This window comes from Gossypium arboreum, chromosome 1 (assembly GCF_025698485.1).
Source record: "Gossypium arboreum isolate Shixiya-1 chromosome 1, ASM2569848v2, whole genome shotgun sequence".
Lineage (NCBI taxonomy): Eukaryota > Viridiplantae > Streptophyta > Magnoliopsida > Malvales > Malvaceae > Gossypium > Gossypium arboreum.
In genome coordinates this window covers 99627205-99649848 of record NC_069070.1, presented here as the reverse complement: position 1 = coordinate 99649848, position 22644 = coordinate 99627205, and positions in this window count along the sequence as shown.

The following is a 22644-nucleotide window of genomic DNA, read 5'->3' as shown; positions in this document are numbered from 1 at the left end:
CTATGCTTGATTCAGTTCCTGTTAAAGAACGTTTAGCATAATCATACATAGTGCATGGAGCAGGATTTGATTAACCGCAATTGCAGGAGGTAGCTGATTGTCTTAGTTTTTAGCCATCTCTTCGAGTGGGGGTTGAGTATCGTCCTCTTGCTCGTTCTCTATGTATCTTAAGCTTCGCCTTATTTCTCTTTGGTTTCTGCGAACCGTGCGATTGATTTCTTCTTCAAAAAGTAGTGGTCCTAATGGGTTTCTTCTAGTCATAAACTATAAAAACCTGCAAAGAGAAGGAAAAATTAAATAAATAAATAATAATAATAATAAAATAAAAATTAAATTGCAAGAAAAATAAATGGCTAAAGTAATAAAAATTGAGTGTTCCTAATAGCTTAGTTCCCCGACAACGGCGCCAAAAACTTGATCGCGGGATTTCGTGATAGGTTTTAAATATTTATAATTAATCATTCTTGAAACTAACTATTATCGCAATGTAGGAAAGTGTACCTATCGAACAGTAGTATAGTTTTAGCAAGACTGAATTGTCGAACCCAAAGGAACTAAAAGTACTAGTAATGACTGTCTTTTTATTATCTAGTTTAAGAATAAAAAGGTTTTGTTTTGACTAACTAATTATCTAAATTAAGAACTCACAGAGAATGGAATTGGGGGATTACTTTTAGAAACCGATTGAATTAAGACAATACCTAAGGAAAAATCCACCTAGACTGTACTTGTTATTCTGGCTCCGAATCGGATGATTTATTCATTTAACTTATTCCGTGGAGATCCCTAAGTTATGTTATTATCCCTATTCAAGACTAATAACGTCTAATCCCTAGATTGAATAATTGAGACTTTTCTCTAATTAACACCCTAGGGTTGCATTAACTCGATCTATGGATCCCCTTATTAGGTTTCACCCTAATTCGGCAAAATCTTGTCACCCTATGTCTAGGCATACAAACAACTCCGCTTAATTATGACAAATGTACTCTTAGCCAGGGTCTATTCCTCCTCTGAATAAGAGCTTATCTTGAATCAGTATCCTGGGATATCAAAACAAGAATTAAGAACACATAATTAAGAACAAGTTAAATATTTATCATACAATTCAGAAAATAATAACAAGATTCATCTTAGGTTTCATTCCCCTTAGGTATTTAGGGGTTTTAGTTCATAACTAAATAAGAAAACATCTCAGAATAATAAAGAATACAAAACATAAAGAAAACTCAAACCTCCTGAAGGGAAATTGAAGGGAGATCTTCAGTCTTGATGGTGAATCTGGCTTCTGAGATGGATCAATCGGCTTCCTTGGAGTAATTTCTTACTCCCTCCCTGTGTGTCCCATTTACTTTCCTCCTCTAAGGTGTATTTATAGGCTTTAGAATGCCTAAAACCCTCAAAATTGGCCTTTTCTGAATTGGACTCAACTTGGGCTCGGCAGGGACACACCCGTGTGACACGCCTGTGTGAGTCGTGCTTCGAATCTGCCAAATTGACACGGTCGTGTGGTCTGTCCGTGTGAGGAGGTCCAAGCCGTATTGAATTCGTACTTTAGCCCATTTTTCTCTTTTTTTGGCCCATTTCTCGTTCCTTTTGCTCTCCTATGCTTTCCTAAGTATAAAATATGAAATTAAAGCATTAGGAGCATCGAATTCACCAATTCTAATGGGTAATCATCTATAAAATGCGTTAAACATGGGGTAAAAAATGTATAAATTACGATTTATCATCATGATTCAAATGTTTAAATTCTGAGAACAAATAAGCTTTGGAAATATCCAAAATACCATGGAAAATAATAGTAAAAAGCCTATTACATTGCCTTTATTTCCCAAATAATAAATCATCTATGAAGTATTACTAGATTCTCGCTTGGATCAATCCCTTAGAACCAAACCGCTGACACTGGAACGCTACTAATCTGCAATGGTTTAAAAAGGAGTGGGTGAGCTTTATGAGCTCAGTGAATGCCTAGAACAACTACTATGCAAACAATTAATAAAATATTAATGAAATAACCGTATAGCACACCTCAACAATTCCAACTCTAGTGTCATATTATACTCACTCATGCATTATTACTAGTTCATTTACATGGTAATCACATTCACATTTAAGAATATATCATAATACTCATAAACATATTTATAGATAATTTGACACTTGAGCTATGAAACGTAAAATTGAGCTCTATCACCACTCATCGAATACACAGATCTCTAACACACTAAATCACTCATAGAGTTAAACATATCCCAAAAAGTGAAGCATATAGTTAATACTTCCCATTACACCAAACATGTCTCGTTGAATGGAGCTTAGCTCACATTCCCTTATCTCTCTAACTTGTCCTAGGGCCTCAATGCCCAAATCACATAACAAACATAGGTGAGTACTCAGAATCCTATAGCATGCCAACTAGATCCAATGGTCTCAAGGTTCACAAGCCCAAAATATTTTTTATTAAACACATATTTTACTTACCGTTTCTACACTTTTTCATTGCACAATCACACTATATTCACGACATAATGGCTATCATATGGCACGTATAACATGCCCACAATCAACTCTTTCATAATAACGATCATAAGCTTATATCACATGTCATAATATTACAACTTAATGCACAATTTCACAACACATATTCACATATTAAATTAAGCATATGTGAAAGTTTACACTCGAAATTTATAGTAGGGGTTTAGGCTACTTCTAAATTCCTAATTAATGCATTAAATCGTGTCCACAAGCAACTATTCTAAACACTCACCAAAACGCTTTCGCTGAAATGCTAAAAGCTCAAACTAGCATTTACTTAGCTCTTAGAAGGTCTTAATTAATCCGAAGCTTCAAAACAATAATTCACACAATAACACAATAAAAAATCAGTAAGGATTCACCTTAAACAATAAAAAGCACAAGCCTAAGCTAAATTCTCACGTAACCGAAACCTTCAACATAACAAACTTGAATTCCAAATATCTCGATCTATACTCAATCATTTTGCCTAAAACTGATTCCTTTCATCTAATTATTCACCTACGACTGATTCTCAACCTTTAAACTACACAAAACTACTCAATTCATGGTATCAAAATTTTTATCATGTTTATGACCATTTTCACGAACTTCACTAAAACTCAAGAAATGTTTAACAAAACTTCAAAGAAGTTTAGAAACCTTCTATGTGACAGCCCAAAATTGACCCTAGTCGGGATGTGGTTTCGGGACCACAAAACCGAGGCATAAAAATAATTTAAAATTTATTTTGATGCCTATGATATGTGTTAAATTGTGTGTGACATTTTTGATGATTTGATTTAGTGTTATAAATGTGAATTTCACTAGAAAGGGCCTAGTAGTAAACTTTGAAAGTATGATAGGAAATGTGTGATGACTAATTAAAGCATGCATGCAAAACAATGGACTTGCATGTCAAATACCCCTTTTATAGGTGGTGGCGGCCATGGCAAGAGAGGATGGGCACAACATGTCATAAACATGTTTTGTTGGTGCATTAGGAGAAATAATAAACAAAGGAGTATGGGTAAGAAAAGAATGAAAAAAAATGTGTGTGAGTGTGGTATTCCCCCCCATTGCCGTGAGTTGTAGAGAAAGAAAGAAAAAAATTTGTTCATCCTTTCTTTGAGCCAAAACTAAGGAAGAAGGAGGGATTTTTGCTCCATTTTGGTTTAGAAGAGATCTAGAAGGAGATTTGGCTATAGTTGCATCAAGATTAAGGTATGTTTGAGGTTGTGTCATGAGATTCATGCATGTTTTAGTTGCTAACTTGATGTTCATGTTAGCCCATGGTCCAAATCCTTGTTGTGCCATGGAAATGGTATTTGGCCAAGGTTGATATTGTGTTAAAGCCATTGCATGCTAAATGTGAAGCTTGTTGATGATGCATGCAATGATGGATTGACTACTCTTGAAATTTTTTTTAGCATTCTTGAGTAAGACATTGAATCCTTTGTTTAACCATGACCAAAAAAATTAAAAGGGGTATGGTGTGTGATGTATTCGGCCATGGTATGCTCATGAGCATGGTTTATGCTTCTTGCATGTTAGTTAAAATTTGTGTTTTGGATGGTTATGGACACCTTGAAATTCGGCCTTGCACCTATATGTGTATATATGTTTGCACATGATGTTTTGGTTATGAAGTAAGTGATAAATATGTTTGTTTAAAGAAGAAAGTGTTGAAGAATGTTTGTGAAATTGCAAGTACATTCAGCCTAGTACACATATGATGTGAAAATCTTGCAATTTATTGTTGATTTTGTGCAAGTATGACTAAGTATAATCGGCCACATGAGGGGAATTATTGTGCATGCATTCGGTTAGAGGCAAGCTTAATGGTGCCTATTCTTGACTTAGGTAATCAGCTACCTTGTTGTGAGCTAAGGCCGAATGTGTGCGTAATTAAAGAAAATTGACTAAAGTGCTTAGTTATGTGATGTTGAGTCAATGATGTGTGTATTCGCCAAGGCTAGCAAGCGAGACTTTAATAAATTGAATTTGTTTGAATTAGCTCAAGAGCTTAGAGGGCCACAATTGGATAAGGGGAAGGAAAAAGTGATCGAATAGCCGTTGAAGCCGTTCGACAACATCCGAGGTAAGTCTTCAAGTAATGACCCTACTTGAATTATGTGAAATGAAATTATGGATGTGTAATGATTACTAATATACGTGTGTATGAGTATTTGAATGGTACCCGGGCTAAGTCCCGAAGGCAATTACGCTAGTGATTATATTTGTGTTTGAGCCTTAGTAACGAAACGATCATATGAACAGTATACCGAGAGATATTAAAGTTCTCGTGAGACAGGGCCAGAACGGTTTCTGGGTCCCCTGACGCGACTTTGAAAATTTACTATAAATTATCCAGAAAGAATTAGAAGTCATGCCTTATATGTGCAGATTCCATTTTGAGTCTAGTTTCATTAGAAACAAACGGCACCAGTATTAAAGCCCTGTACAGAGAGATATTCAAGTTGTAACGCACGAAGGTCAGTGTAGTCGACCCCTGTAACATGGGTGACTTTAACTAATAAACTGTACCAATTGGCCCAACTAAAAATTCTAGAAATAAATCCATGGATGGATATATGAGTCTAAATTCAGGGAAAATTTACGGAATCAGTTTCCGAGTTTTGAAACTCAAGATATGATTTTTAAGGCGACAGTGACGCAGTTTTCCAGCCTGTCTGGAAATGCTAAATTGGTCGGTACTTTAAGAGGATTTGTCTCGTTAACCCCTCGTGTCCGACACCGGCGATGGTCTCGGGTTCGGGGTGTTACATTCTAACCTCATAAAAATAATTGAAAAACACTTTGAAACCATGTTTTTACCCAAAATCCTGAATTCCGCCATTAACGACACAATTTTCAGCTTTTATTTAAAAACATGCAATTTAATGGCTAAAAACGTAGTTTTAAATGCTAAATAACATTAAAAAGTAATGGGTAGAAGAATGGTTACCTTCGATGGGAGAAAAACAAACTATTCGTTGAAAACCCAAAAAATCCTCAAACTTGACAATAGAGAAATCTTTGGTATTTTTAGAGATTTTCTTGAAATTTATGGAGGTTTAAGGCTTGGATGTTGATAGAAATCAAAGGAATATAGTTTCAGAATTCAAATTCAAATGGGAAAGCAAGGGAGAACAAGGGACGATACAAACTAATCAAAAGAAAAAGCTAACATGAGTTTGATGTAGAAGAAATGAGAAATAGGTTGAATTTTAAAATTTGGTAAAACTGCTTCATAGATTTACAAATCAGTCCTTTTTTTTTTAAATTAAAAGCCTTTTCAGTATCTTTTTCAAAATTTGGTTTAATTTTCAACATGCCATAGACAAAAACATTTTTGAATACCATGCTAACAAAATTCCCAAGCTCACCACAGCTGAAATCCCTAAAACACCCTTAAAACTCCTAAACCCAATTTTGAGGTGTTACATATATAATGAATTTTAGTTTCAATTTTCTTTTCATATTAAAAGTAAACCAAATTCTCTAAATTAAACTAAAATAAAAAATTATAAACCATATAAATAAACTATCATGATTAGGTTCAATGGTTGTTAAATTTAATCCATTTGATAAAATCAATGGGTAATAAAAATAAATTTATTAAGTGATTATAATTTTATTAAAAATTAATTATAAAAAATGCTAAACTTATAAAAATAAAAATTCTATAATAAGGAGAATTTAATAGAATTTACTTTTAGGTAATCTTATATTTTGTCACCAAACACATGAATTTTACATTCCAACCAAACAATGTAATCTTATATTCCACTTGTAATCGTACATTATCTTAATCCTATTACGAAATGTAATTTAAGATTCAGTGAATCAAATGTGTATCGACCTGATTTTTGTTACTGTCAGAAAAGTCAATTTCAAGACTAAAATTGTTAAAGACAAGTCGTCCAAAAAGTTGAAACTACAAATACGTGAATTAAATATGGGATTAAGTAGTACAAAGACTAAATTACAAGGTGAGTAAAATGAAAAGATTTGATAAAACTTTGAACAAGGCATTAATGTGCAATTAAACAATTAAACTAATGATCATAAAACAATTAAACTCTTTATAAAACAATTACTTAATATACATACATATTAGTTGGTGAGCAAAAATAAACATTATCACTTAGCTATTCATCTTCTTCTCACGTATGGGAGAATACCTCTTATTTTGACCAAAGTTGATTTTGGATTTTCTTCTTTTAGTTAAACTCCTTTTTTACTTTCCTATTTAAACTCTATTTAACCTAGAGTTGTTGTAGTCAATTATGCTATGTATTTTAGCCTAAAAATAGGCCTTAGTTACTCTAGGTTTTACACAACAAAAATATTTAAATCGAATGAATTTTGTTTTTTGTTCCAAAGGGTTTTTTTTGTGGGGCTTCAGGTTTTTCTTTTAATTCAATCTATATTTTGTATTATCCTTTAATATAGTAAAATCTCTTTTTTTGTGTGGTTTTTATCCTCTTTTAAGAAGTTTTTCCACGTAAAATTTGCGAGTTCAATCTTTTCGATTCTTATTTTCTTCACTTTGTTCATTCTTTAATCGGGTTATCCCCTACAAACTGGTATCAAAGCTAGTTTGATTTTCCCAGTCAACCCTTTCAAAGATGGTAGTATCAATGTTTGATATTGTGAAGTTCGATAGAATTGAAAATTTTAGTTTATGGCAAGTTCGGATAATGATAATACTGGTTCAAATTGGTCTGAAAAAGGTTGTTACAGGAAAGAGGCCCGTAGATATAGATCAGTCAGAATGGGAAGATCTCAATGAAAATGCTCTATCTAGTATTCAATTATGCATCACGAATAATGTGTTACAAGAACTTAGAAGCCTTATATACGACGAAATTTCTGGCCAACATGTTAGTATTAAAACAACATCTCTACAAGTTTAGAATGACTGAATGTGAGTCCATTAGAACTCATATTAGTGAGTTTGTTCTCCTTCTTAATGACTTAAAGAATCTCAAAGCAGAGATTAGTGACAAGGATCAAGCTATGTTGTTGTTATACTCTTTTCCCTATTCTTATTAAACTTTTAAGGAAACTCTGATTTATGGGAAAGATCATTTCTCATTCAAGGATGTGAAGGGAATCTTCTAAGTAAGGATAAACTCGACAACGAGTGAGGCTCAAACAAAAAATTAGACGGGCAAGCCTCAATTCTAGTTGCAAGAGGCAGACAACAAACAAGAAATATAGATCGAAATAAGTCTAAAGTAAGGTCCAAATCTAGAATCTGTGAAAAATATTGTGGCTATTGTAAAAAGGTCAGCCATGTTAAGGTAGAATGTTGGAAACTTAAAAATGAAATCAAATGGGATGCTGAAAATGACGAGAAAGATAAGCAGAAAGTTAAAGTTACTGACGTTAGTGTAGTCGAAGACAGAGGTAATGATTTCTTGTTGGCGTCAACGAGCGAAAGCTTTCATTTTACTTCCGAATAGATCTTAGGTTCAAGATGCTCTTATCACATATGTCCTAACAAGGACCAGTTCTCCATATACCATTTAGTTGAAGGTAGAGTTGTGCAAATCGGGAATAACTCTCTATGTAAAATATCCAAAATTGGAACAATACAAGTTAGGATGCATGACATAATTATTCAGAAACTGTCAGATGTCAAGTATGTTCCAGATTTAAAGAAAAATCTTATCTCATTGCGAATTTTAGATTCTAACTATTGCAGGATAGTCATTAAGTCAAATGGCTTAAATTTTTCATATAGGGCTCTTGTTGTGATTAGAGAACAAAAAAAAATAGCTAGTCTATACATTCTATAAGGGTCAACGGTCACTGGTGCGATTACTATTATAGAATAAAAGCCAAAATTAGCACCACGTTGATGATAATAAACTTGACGTCATGATGACACGAAGTGACTCTTTCTCTACCAAACTTCGGTACATAGAAGTCTTCTCCACCGATTCTGATTCAACCAAATGAAGTGACAAAGGTATTACAGTCTTTTGCAATTGAGATCTTCTCAAAGACACTGAAGTTGGTAAGCTAGGCTTCTGCGAGTATTGCATTATCGGTAACAAACCTGAGTCAGTTTCAATTTAGTAGTGCACAAAACAGAAGGGACTCTAGATTACATTAAATCCAATTTATGGGGTCCTCCTATGACATCTCAAAAGGAGGTAATAAAAATTTCCTAACTTTTATTGATGATTAGTCTCGAAAACTTTGGGTTTATTTCTTAAAACAGAAAAGCTAAGTCTTCAAAATCTTTAAACAGTGGAAGGCACTGTTAGAAAAAATTAAAACAATCCATAAAGCAATTGAAAACAGATTATGGTATTGACTTCTGTTCATTAGAGTTTAATGATTTCTGCAAATGGGAAAGAATTAAAAGACATCAAACCATTGTTGGTACTCAACAATAAAATGGAGTTGTAGAAAGAATGAGCAAAACCTGGCTGGAAAAGGCTCAATGTATACTTTCTAATGCAGGTTTAGAGAAGGAATTTTGGGCTTAACCCATAAAATTGGTAAGTTATTTGGTAAATTGATGTCCTTATCGAGCATTGAATGATGAAATTCAAGAGGAGATATGGTTAGGTAATCTTCCCAATTATTCAAATATTTGAATTTTTGATTGTCCTGCTTATGCTAAAGTTAGCCAGGGAAAGCTTGAACCAAGGGTCATTAAATGCATCTTTTTGGGATACTCTGTCGGTACAAAAGGTTTTAAATTATGGTGTTTGAAATTCGATAAGATAATTGTTAGTAGAAATATTACTTTTGATGAATCTGTCATGTTTTGATCAAAAAATAAGACTTTTACTTTTAAAGACACGACAAATTATAGTGTCTCAAGCAAGGTGAAGTCAAAAACCAAAATAATGGGTGACGTCACAACGAGAAAATGCCTAATGTCAGAATGACGTTACAAACAAAGGTCTTGTCCTGATGAAACGTTTTATGACGTCACAACAACAAGCAAAAAATTATGATTCGTGCAAGTTTAAAGTTGTTTTAAATCTTTTTTGGGTTCCAAATGACCCTTAAATACCCTCACCATCTCAGTTAACAAATTGGAGGCTAGTTAAACCTTCCAACGGTAAAAGAATCATTGGTTGCAAATGGGTGTTTAAAAAGAAGAAAGGTTTAAGTCTTAATGATTCTAGGTACAAGACAAGACTAGTTCCAAAGGGATATAGTCAAGTGGAAGGAGTTGATTTTCATGATGTTTTCTCTCCCGTTGTGAAACATACATCCATTCAGGTGCTTTTGGTCTTTTTTGTATCAAATAATCTTGACTTAGAGCGGTTAGATGTAGAGCCTACTTTCCTTCTGGTGACCTTAAGGAGGACATCTACATGCAACAACTAGAAGGCTTTAAAATTGAAGGTAAAAAAGTCATGTTTGTCTCTTACAAAAGTCTTTGTAGGGTTTGAAGCAGTCTCCTCGACAATGGTATAGAAGGTTTGATCCCTTCATGTTGAGTATTGGTTTTTCTCGAAATTAATATGATAGTTATGTTTATCTACAATGTCTTGATGGTGGTTTTTTAATATACTTGTTGCTTTATGTTGATGATATGTTAATTGCGGCTAAGAATCTGTCTGAAATTGATCACCTTAAAACCATGCTTAACTTTAAGTTTGAGTTGAAGGATTTAGGTGTAGCAAAGAAAATTTTTGAGGATGGAAATTTTAAAAGATAGACAATCCGGGAAATTGTTTTTATCACAACATAAGTACATCAATAAGATCCTTGAGCAATTTGAGATGCAAAATGCAAAATCGGTAAGTACTCTTTCAGTTGCACACTTTAAACATGCAATTTTAGATTCCCCACAGAATGAAGAAGATGAAAGGTACATGTCAAAAGTACCTTATTCACCCATATTTGGAAGCTTGATGTATGAAATAGTATGCACTCTTCTCGATATTTCAGATATTGTTAGTGTTGTTTCTAATAGTCTAGTTTTGACCCTTGTCAGAATAGTGGTTTTAGGAGTACAAATCTAAGTGAGAAAAATGTTGTAATATTATTTTCCATGTTTATGATGTGTGAATTAGCATGTGTGAAAGTTTAGTCTGAAAATTTAATCGTATGTGTGATTAATTTGCAAAAAGACCTAATTGCGTAAAGTGTAAAAGCTGTGTAATAGATGTTAAAGTGCCTATTTGAGTTGGCTTTCTAAAGCAAGGGTCCTTATGCTGTTATTTGTCCATTGAAAATGTTAATGGACTAAAACAACCTTCTATTAAATGGTTTTATAATTGGTTAAAAAGGGCAAAATAGAAAATTTGTTATTAAAGTCATATTAATTAAAAGAAAAACTATCAAATTCATATTTATTTCTTTGATTCATCAGCCGACTATTAGAAAAAGAAGAAGGAAAATTTGGTTCTAGGGTTTCGGTACTTTGATTGGTAATTAAGGTATGGATTTTGTTCGGTTTTTGATAATTTCTACATTTTTGTGATCATTGCTTCCTATACTATCAAACCCATGCCTCAATTTCTAATTTTGATGATGATTTTGAAATGTGCCACTGATGAAACTATGAGCTTTGTGATGTTAGTTGATGAATTATGAAAGCTTGATGTTGGGTTTACATGTTTTGTCTTTGAAGTTTTGTTGAAATTCAGCATGTTAAGCTAAATCATAAAAATGTTATTTTTAGGGACTAAAATTTGAAATAACTGAAATGTATGGACTAGTATGAGAGATAGGAGAATTCGGCCAAGCATGAATATAAGCAAATTATGTGTATTTTGCAATTTTGTGACTTAAAGTCTAAAGTGTCAAAATGTGAAAATGTGAGGGCTAGTTTGCAAAATGCCCTAAATATGTGTCTATGGATTGTTTTCAATGATTTAGTGAATAAAAGGGTTAATTGTGAGTACATATACATCAAGAAAAGAGGAATTCAGTCATAGATCGAGGAAAGTCGAAGATTGTAGAGTAAACAGTCTGAGTTGACAATTCCGAGTACGAAGTAAGTTCGTACGTAAAAGATAATGTTATAAGTATATTTTATTATTTTTATTATGCGTAGATTGTATATATATATTTGGTTTGGATGAATTCGACGATAAATCAATGGTATTTGGCACTAAGTGTGCGATTTAAACTAGCTTCGGCTATATGAGGCACTAAGTGTGCGATACTGAAATAACTTAGGTTAATTGAGATGGCACTAAGTGTGCAGATGTTTAAAGCATTGGTGATCTTCGGAAAGTCTTAAAATATTCAAACAAGAGGTGAGAATGAAAACAAATGAATAAGGGAATGTTCAGGTAAGTATAATACTTATGTGGTAGATGGTATAGTGCATAAAAGTTATTGAATTGGTATAAACATATGGTTGGTGTGGGCATGGACTTGATGGATGAGTTGAGAATTTATAAGTACTTATGTGTTGATGTTTCATATTTTATATGCTATTGATGTTTTTGGTAGGAGCTTACTAAGCATTTGAAAGCTTACTTTGTGTGTGTTTGCATTGTTTTATAGATATCGAAGCTACTATGAGCTCGAGGATCGTAGAGGATTGTCACCGCACTATCGAACCTCATTTTGGTATTTTGAAAATGTATATTTTGAAGTATGGCATGTATAGGCTAGTAGTTGTAAGATATGTTTTGTGATGTATATATATATACTTAGCCATGTGATTTGGCTCGCTTATGTTTGAACTTATAGTTGATAATGGTACATAATATGTGATGACAGTGTTAAATTTTGGTATGTTTTGGTTGGTTAAAAAAGATGGTAAGTATACTAAGTTCATGGCTTGAGATTGAATGACATTTTGATATGATCATATCTTATGTTTTGGTATTAATTAGTAAGGTTGATAAGTATGTAAATGGTTGATAATGTTATAGTATTAATGATGTGTGTTTTGGCATAAAAATTGGATGAATTGGTTGTGCAAATTGGCTTGTTTCTTTGCTTGTAGGTTGACCCAAATTGAGGTGGCAATTTGGCTATCCAAATGGCCTATTTTTGACCACATGGGTAGAGACACGAGCGTGTGTCTCAGTCGTGTACGACACATGTCTATGTTGCACGGCCGTGTATCCCTTGGGGTACCCTATAATTGTAAGTTAGGCCCGATCATGGCCGAGGCACACAGGCATGTGGCTAGCCGTGTGGCCCAAGTCAGGCTCGACCACGGCCAAGGCACACTGGTTGTCTTGTGGCCTTCTGGTCAAGTCAGTATGTATGCCCTGCTTTGCCACGGCTTAGACACACGGGCGTGTCTAAGGCCGTGTGAGGCACACGACCTGTTCACACCAACGTGTGACCTTTTAAAAGTTGAAAATTTTTCTAAGTTCTGAAACTTCCTTATGTTTTGGAATTAGTCTTGAATGTATGATTTAGACCTTGTATGATTGATTAAAGTTTGTGTTAACTATGAATGATCTATATTTCATTGAATTGAGAAGATTTTTGTTATATGATTGTTCGGATCTGAGTTGTGAGGTCGATAATGCCGCTTAACCTATTTCGGCGGCGGTCACAATTTAGTGGTGTTACATTTTATTGGTATCAGAGCTATGGTTTAGTTGGTTCTAGGACTACCATAGCGTTTGTGAGTCTAGCTAGACATGCCATATTTATTGCGATAATGTGATGAATCTTGACATTGAAATGTGCTTTTATATAGTAAATGGATCTCGAAAGAGCCGTAGTAGATGATGTTGAAAGCAATGCGCCTATTCACGCATAAGGGACGGTGCAAGCTAATTCTCGACCGGTTACAAGTAGTCGTGATGGTGAGGCTAAACAAGCCTTCTATTAGGTGATGAATGATTGGTTCACCCAATATATTAGAACCAATCCAGCTGTACAACAACATCCACCCCTAGTTAATCCTCCTCAAGCTTTTATTATGCCACCAGTGAATTCAGTTCAGTTAAGTAGACCACCAGTCGATAAGATTAGAAATATGGGGCTGAAGAGTTCCGACCTATAATGAGGATGATGCTGAAAAAGCCAAATTCTAGTTAGAGAACACAATAAGAGTGTTTGACGAATTATCATTAAATCTTGAAGAATACATAAAATGTGCTGTTTCCCTTCTGCAAGATACGCCGTATCATTGGTGGAAAACTTTGACATCTGTGGTTCTGAGTGAACGGGTTACTTGGGATTTCTTTCAAACTGAATTTTGAAAGAAATATATTAGTAAAAAATTCATTGATCAGAAGTGCAAAGAGTTTCTCGAGCTTAAAAAAGGTTGTATGTTTGTCACCAAATACGAGTAGGAATTTGTAAGGCTGAGTCAATATGCTTGTGAATGTGTATCTACAGAAGCAATAATGTACAAAAGATTTGAAGATGGGTTGAACGAGGATATTTGTTTGTTAGTCGGGATTCTAAAAATCAATGAATTTGTTGTGCTTGTTGAACGAGCATGTAAAGCTAAAGATCTGGGGAAAGAGAAAAGAAAAGCTAGTTTTGAAGCTAGAAAGATACGAAAGAGATCATCGGGAAAATCATTTCAATCTGGATCCAAGAAGTTTAGAGATGATAGTAGTCGTTCAAAGACTAGTGTGGGACATTCGAACAGGGATCATGCTAGATTGCAATCAAATTTCAAATCTTCAGCTACGTCTGTTGCCAGTGTTAATAATGCAATGAATGAAAAGCCTGAGTGTGATCAATGTGGAAGACGACATTATAGTTGTGGTTCAAGAAATCATTTTATAAAAGATTGCCCAGATTTAGCTGAAAAAGATAATGTTCAGAATCTGAGGCAGAGTGGTAACACTTCTCGTGGTAGACCTCCCTGAAATACGGAAAATGTAAGCGGTAGTCAAAGAGGGACAAAAGATAAAGCTGTTAGATCTGAGGCTCGTGCACCTGCTAGAGCTTATGCTATCCAAGCTTGCAAGGAAGCTTCATCGCCAGACGTGATTACGGGTGCATTTACTCTCTATGATACTTTTGTGATTGCTTTGATAGATCCTGGATTGACACATTTGTATATATGCATGACCTTAGTGAACAGTAAGACTTTGCCTGTAGAGTCTACTGAATTTGTAATTAGAGTTTCAAACCCCCTAGGCAAATGTGTTCTAGTGGATAAAGTCTGCAGGAATTGTCCGTTAATGTTTTGAGACGCTGGTTTTTTGGCTAATCTAATGTTGTTACCTTTTGATGAATTTGATATAATTCTGGGTATAGAGTGGTTAACTTTGCATGATGCTGTTGTGAATTGTAAAAGTAAAACTATTGATTTGAGATGCAAAAATGATGAAATAGTCAGAATTGAATCGAGTGATTTGAGTGGTTTTCTACTATTATATCTTCGATGAAAGCTTTAAGTATTGTGAGAAACGGTTGTAAAGCTTATGTTGCATATGTGATTGATTCGAGAGTGTCAGAAAAGAAAGTGGAATCAGTACCTGTTGTGTGTGAGTTCCCTGATGTATTTCCTGAAGAACTTTTGGGATTACCTCCAGTTAGAGAAGTAGAATTTGGCATTGAAGTGGTACCTGGTACTACTCTGATTTTAATAGCTCCATATAGAATGGCTCCAACCGAGTTAAAAGAATTAAAGTCTCAATTGCAAAAGTTGACGATAGAGGGTTTGCTAGATCGAGTTTCTCACCTTGGGGTGCTCCGGTTCTATTTGTGAAAAAGAAAGACGGTACGATGAGAATTTGTATTGATTATCGTCAGTTGAATAAAGTGACAATCAAGAATAAGTATCCTCTACCTCGAATTGATGATTTGTTTGATCAGTTGAAAGGAACTGCTGTGTTTTCGAAAATAAATTTGAGATCAGGTTATTATCAGTTTCAGTGAAAGATTCAGGTATTCCGAAAACTGCTTTCAGAACGAGGTATGGCCATTATGAATTCCTAGTTATGCCTTTCAGATTGACTAACACACCTGCTATCTTTATGGATTTGATGAATAGAGTTTTCAGACCGTATTTATTTCAATTTGTTGTTGTATTCATTGGCGACATATTGATTTATTCACGTGATGAATCCAAACATGCCGAGCATATGAGAGTAGTGTTATAGACTCTGCGAGATAAACAGTTGTATGTAAAATTTAGTAAATGTGAGTTTTGGTTACGAGAATTTGGTTTCCTGGGTCATATTGTATCAGCATCTGGTATCCGAGTTGATTCGAGTAAAATTTCAGCTATTCTAGATTAGAAACCTCCAAGGAATGTCTCTGAAGTCCATAGTTTTTGGGACTTGCTGGTTATTATAGAAGATTCGTAAAAATATTTTCGATAATTGTGACTCCGTTGAAAAAATTGCTATAGAAAGATGTCAAGTTTGAGTGGTCCGAAAAGTGTCAGAACAACTTTGATCAGTTGAAAACCTTGTTGACTGAAGCTCGATATTGGTTCAACCTGAATCTGGTAAAGAATTTGTAATCTACATTGATGCTTCATTGATTGGTTTGGGATGTGTTTTGATGCAAGAAAGCAAAGTCATTGCTCATGCTTCGAGACAATTGAAGCCATACGAAAAGAACTATCTGACGCACGATCTTAAGTTAGCTACGATTGTGTTTACTCTAAAGATTTGGCGCCATTACTTGTTCAGTGAGAAATGTCACGGGTATTCTGATCATAAGAGTTTGAAAGTATTTGATGACTCAGAAAGATATGAATCTGCGGCAGAGCATATGGTTATAACTGCTAAAAGACTACGAACTTCTGATTGATTATCATCTAGGAAAAGCAAATGTTGTTGCTGATGCTTTGAGTCAAAAATCATTGTTTTCTTTGCGTGCGATGAATGCTCATTTGGTTCTGCCTGATGATGGTTCAGTTTTAGCTGAATTGAAAGCAAGACCCTTGTTTTTATAGCAGATTATCGAAGCTCAGAAGATTGATAATGAGATTTTAGCTAAACGAACTTAGTGTGATGTAGAGTCTAATTCAAAATTCAGAGTTGATAAAGATGATTTTTTGAGATTTCGAGATCAAAATTGTGTCCCGAGAAATCCAAAGTTAATTCAGATGATTCTGAGTGAAGCTCACAGTGGTTGTTTATCTGTGCATCTGGGTAGTACAAAAATGTATAATGATCTGAAATAGCATTATTGGTGGTCCGGAATGAAAGAGATATCTCTGAATTTGTTTCTAAATGTTTGATCTATCAGCAAGTTAAAGCGGAACATCAGGTGCCATTGGGGTTGTTACAACCGATTACGATTCTAGAGTGGAAATGAGATCGAGTGACAATGGACTTTGTTTCAGGTAAACCCCTGTCTCTGACAAAGAAAGATGTTGTCTGGGTTGTAGTTGATCGATTGATGAAATTAGCTCACTTTATTTCCATTCGAACCGATTACTCACTTGATAAATTAGCTGAGTTATACATTTCAGATATTGTGAGGTTCATAGTGTGCCATTGTCTATAGTGTTAGGCAAAGATCCAAGATTTACATCACGGTTCTGGAAGAAATTGCAAGATGCTCTGGGTACTAAATCGCACTTTAGTACTGCTTTCCATCCGCAAATAGATGGTCAATCTGAGCGGATTATTCAGATACTCGAAGATATGTTGAGATGTTGCATTCTTGAGTTTGAAGGTACGTGGGAACAATATCTACTTTAATTGAATGCGCATATACTAACATTTTTTAGTCGAGCATTAAAATGGCACCCTATGAAGCTTTATATGGTCGCAAATTCCGTACACCTTTATACTAGATGGAGCTTAGTGAAAATAAGATTCATGGGATTGATTTGATAAAAGAAACTAAATAGAAAGTAAAAGAGATTCGAGATAGTTTGAAAGCAGTTTTCAATCGTCAGAAATCTTACGTGAATTTAAAAAGAAAAGACATTGAGTTTGAGATCGGCGACAAAGTGTTTTTGAAGGTATCTCCATGGAAGAAAGTGCTTTGGTTTGGTAGAAAAGGCAAACTAAGTCCGAGGTTCATCGGGCTATATGAGATTATTGAGCATATTAGGTCGATAGCTTATAGATTACTATTGCCACCAGAGTTAGAAAAGATTCATAATGTGTTTCACGTGTCAATGTTTCGACGATACAGATCCAATCCTTCACATGTGATTCATCCGTCTGAGATAGAGATTCAGTCTGATATGACTTACGAACAAAGGCCAATCCGTATTTTAGCCCGCAATGTTGAAGAGCTGCGAAATAAGAAAATTCCGTTAGTTAAAGTGATGTGGCATCGACACGGTATTGAAGAGGCCATATGGGAGCCTGAAGATTCTATGAGACAGAAATATCCGAACTTGTTTAATGGTAAGATTTTCGGGGACGAAAATGCCTAAGGGGGAGAATTGTAACAGTCCAGTTTTGAGCCTAGTCGGAATAGTGATTTCGGGACCATAAATTCAAGTGAGAAAAATGTTTTAATATTATTTTCCATGTTTATGATGTGTGAATTAGCATGTGTGAAAGTTTCGTCTGAAAATTTAATCGTATGTGTGATTAATTTGCAAAAAGGACCTAATCGCGTAAAGTGTAAAAGCTGTATGCTAGATGTTAAAGTGGCTATCTGAGTTGGCTTTCTAAAGCAAGGGTCCTTATGTTGTTATTTGTCCATTGAAAATGTTAATGGACTAAAACAACCATCGATTTAATGGTTTTATAATTGGTTAAAAAGGGAAAATAGGAAATTTGTTATTAAAGTCATATTAATTAAAAGAAAAACTATCAAATTCATTTTTATTTCTTTGATTCATCAACCGAATATTAGAAAAAGAAGAAGGAAAATTTGGTTCTAGGGTTTCGGCACTTTGATTGGTGATTAAGGTATGGATTTTGTTTGGTTTTTGATAATTTCTACATTTTTGTGATCGTTGCTTCCTATACTATCAAGCCCATGCCTCAATTTCTAATTTTGATGATGATTTTAAAATGTTTCATTGATGAAACTATGAGATTTATAATGTTAGTTGATGAATTATGAAAGCTTGATGTTGGGTTTTCATGTTTTGTCTTTGAATTTTTGATGAAATTAAGCATTTTGGGCTAAATTGTAAAAATGTTATTTTTAGGGACTAAAATGTGAATAAATGAAATGTATGCACTATTATGAGAGATAGGAGAATTCAGCCAAGCATGAGTATAAGCAAATTATGTGTATTTTACGATTTTGTGATTTAGAGACTAAAGTGTCAAAATATGAAAATGTGAGGGCTAGTTTGCAAAATGCCCTAAATATGTGTCTATGGATTGTTTTCAATGATTTAGTGCATAAAAGGGTTAATTTTGAATACATATAGATCAAGAAAAAAGGAATTCAGACTTAGACCGAAGGAAGTCGAAGATTGTAGAGTAAACAGTCCGAGTTGACAATTCCGAGTACGAGGTAAGTTCGTACGTAAAACATGATGTTATAAGTATATTTTACTATTTTTATTATGCATAGATTGTATATATATTTGGTTTGGATGAATTCGATGATAAATCAATGGTATTTGGCACAAAGTGTGCGATTTAAACTAGCTTCGGCTATATGAGGCACTAAGTGTGGGATACCGAAATAGCTTCGGTTAATTGAGATGACACCAAGTGTGCAGATTATTATAGCTTCGACTAATCTTTAAAGCACTAAGTGCGGATGTTTAAAGCATTGGTGATCTTCAGAAAGTCTTAAAATATCCGAACAAGAGGTGAGAATGAAAACGAATGAATACAGGAATGGTTGAACCTCATTTTGGTATTTTGAAAATGTATGTTTTGAAGTATGGCATGTATAGGCTAGTAGTTGTAAGATATGTTTTGTGATGTATATATATACTTAGCCATGTGATTTTGCTAGCTTATGTTTGAACTTATAATTGATAATGATGCATAATATGTGATGACAATGTTAAATTTTTGTATGCTTTTGTTGGTTAAAAGAGATGGCAAGTATAGTAAGTTCATGGCTTGAGATTGAATGACATTTTGATATGATCATATCTTATGTTTTGGTATTAATTAGTAAGGTTGATAAGTATGAAAATGGTTGATAATGTTATTGCATGAATGATGTGTGTTTTGGCATAAAAATTGGGTGAATTGGTTGTACAAATTGGCTTATTTCTTTGCTTGTAGGTTGACCCAAATTGGGGTGGCAATTTGGTTATTCAAATGGCCTATTTTTGTCCACACGGGAAGAAACATGTGTCTCATCCGTGTGCGACACATGGCTATGTTGCACGGTTGTATGTCCCTTGGGGTACCTTACAATTGTAAGTCAGGCCTAAGCACGGCCGAGGCACACAGGTGTGTGGCTAACTGTGCGGCCCAAGTCAGGCTCGACCACGGCCAAGGCACACAGGTGTGTCTTGTAGCCATGTGGTCAAGTTAGTATGTATGCCCTGTTTTGCCACGGCTTAGAGACACGGGCGTGTCTAAGGCCGATGAGGCATACGTCCTGTTCACACGGGCGTGTGATCTTTTAAAAGTTGAAAATTTTTCTAAGTTTTGAAACTTCCTTATGTTTTCGAATTAGACTTGAATGTATGATTAGACCTTGTATGATTTTTTAAAGTTTGTGTTAGATATGAGTGATCTATATTTTATTGAATTGGGAAGATTTTTGTTATGTGATTGTTTGGATCTGGGTTTTGAGTCCGGTAATGCCTCTTAACTATTCCGTGGCGGTCATGGGTTAGGGGTGTTATATTGTTAGCCGATACATGGAAAATCCTAGAGACTTAGATCGAAAAAGGTCTCTCATAGGTTACCTATTTGCTTTTGGGAATTGTGTCATTAGTTAGAAAGGGACACTTCAAGCTACGATGGCTTTCTCGACTAATGAAGTAGAATACATGGCAATTACAAAAGCAATAAAAGAGGAAATTTGGTTAAGGAGGTTGTTCAATGAATTGGTAAGTGAGAAAGGGGCAACTATTGTATATTGTGATGGCCAAAGGGTCATATATCTCACCAAAGATCAAATGCATCATGAGAGAATGAAGCACATATACATTCGTTATCATTTTGTTCGAGAGAAGATCATTCAAGAGGGTATTCAGATTCTTAAAATTGGCATAGAACATAATCGAGTCGACATATTGACAAAGTGCTTTCCAGTTTCAAAGTTCGAGCATTGCTTGGACTTGGTAAATATCTGACAAAGAATCCATTAAGCCCGTAATAGGGCTTGACATGGGAGTTGGTCTAAATACATGTCAATGTGGAGATTTATTACAACAACCTAATTTTTAGTGGAGACAAAAAATGGTTCAAGACCACAAATTTTTGAAGTGTAGATTCGTAAATATTATTGTTAGAATATTTATAGAGTCATTAGAGTCGTATTAAAATTTAGTTTAGAAATATTAACGATTAGGTAGTTAATTAAAAAAAGGGGCTAAATTGAAAAGGTGCAAAACTTGCAAATTAAAGCAAATAGGTGATGAAATGGTTTAATTAGTATTGAAGGAAGGACTTAGGTAATAATTATGCCTAAATTAATATAGTGGGATGGTATGTTAATGCAAAATAATAAAATAAGGTAATTAGAATGGAAAAATTGTAAATTACATGAAATTAAAACAAAACAAATTCAAATTTTAAAGCTTCATATGTATTTTTCTTCAAAATTTGTCCGAAACCACCATAGGAGGGAGCTCTAAGTCAGTTTCTTCATTTTTGTTTCATATCAAGAATCCGTAGATCCTTAGGGAAAAGGAAAACTAGCAGAGTAGTCCTTGAACTTTCACAATTTCTGCGATCCAGTCAGGTAAGTTTGTTACATAGTTACTATAAATTTTATTGAATGTTCCATACTATTCATTGTTGTTTGAATTATGGATTTTATTGAGTTATGCGTACCGAAATAGAAATACGGTGATTATTTGGGCTAAGTGCCTAGCAGACTTTGTGCCGGTGATTATTCAGACTAAGTGCATAGCAAGCTTTTTGCCGGTGATTATTCAGGCTAAGTGTCCAGCAGGATCTGTGCTGGTGATTATTTGGGCTAAGTGCCTAGCAGGCTTTGTGCCGGTGACTATTCGGGTTTTGTGCCTAGCAGCCTGTGTGCCGATGTATTGGAAGTTGCATTTATTTGAATATTTTTTGGAGAATTATTAAAGGAAATTTATATCGAACTTACTAAGCTTGTTGATGCTTATTAGTTTGACTTATTCTTGTAGGACTTTTGGAATCTTTGCTTTGATTGGATCGACTCAGAAGCTAGCACACTATCATCAACATCTCGTTAGTCATTTTGGTTCTTAATGTTGGTATAAGTGGCAAGTATTAGGAAAGGGTCTATAGTACTTGAATATCTTGTATGGATGTAAATATGGGAAATAATTTACTATACTTGTTTTTAGTAAAAATAGTTGAACTTGTGTGCTTAATTAGGTAGACCTTTTTGGAATATATATATATGAAGGAATTGTATAAATCTTTTGGTGTCAAATGATGATGATTGAATACTTCAAGTATGCTAAGTGAATTAGCTTGGTTATAAGTAGTTATAGTTATGATGCCTAATTTTTTATAAGTGCTTAGTATGTTTGAGTAAAATGGTAAATTGGTATTTGGTTGTGAATGATATTTATGAATATTAATGTTAGTAGTTGAATGGCATGATTTGCACCATTCGATATGGTTTGGTAAGGAACTTCAATAATAAGTATTGATGAAAATATGTTTAGAAGTTAGTGAATATTTTGGCCAAATTTAATACATGATTATGCATATTACATGTTGCGATTTGAGGTGCCTAAGGGCATATTAGTTGTATGTCCTTATACCATGATTGATTAGCTAGAATATGCATGATTTCAGTGCCTTATATTACCCTATATATATGTGAAATTTTTGTTGTAGGTACATGCCAAAATGGGTGAGAAAAATGGATTGTAAAATGGCCTATTTTTGTCCATAGGAGTAGAGACACAGGTGTGTGTCTCAATTGTGTGTGACACACGGCCCGGTGACACGACCATGTATCCTCTATAGTTTTTTAAAGAAGTTGCAAGTCAGGCTATTACACAGTCTAGCACACGGCCTGACACACGGGCGTGTGGCGTTATTATGAAGGGTACACGGCCTGGCACACGGGCATGTGGAAACACAAAAATATACAAACTTTTTCATGCCCTTTTTGACTCAAATTCATGCAGTTTCGTTAAAATTCTTGTCGAAAAATATATAATTATTATAA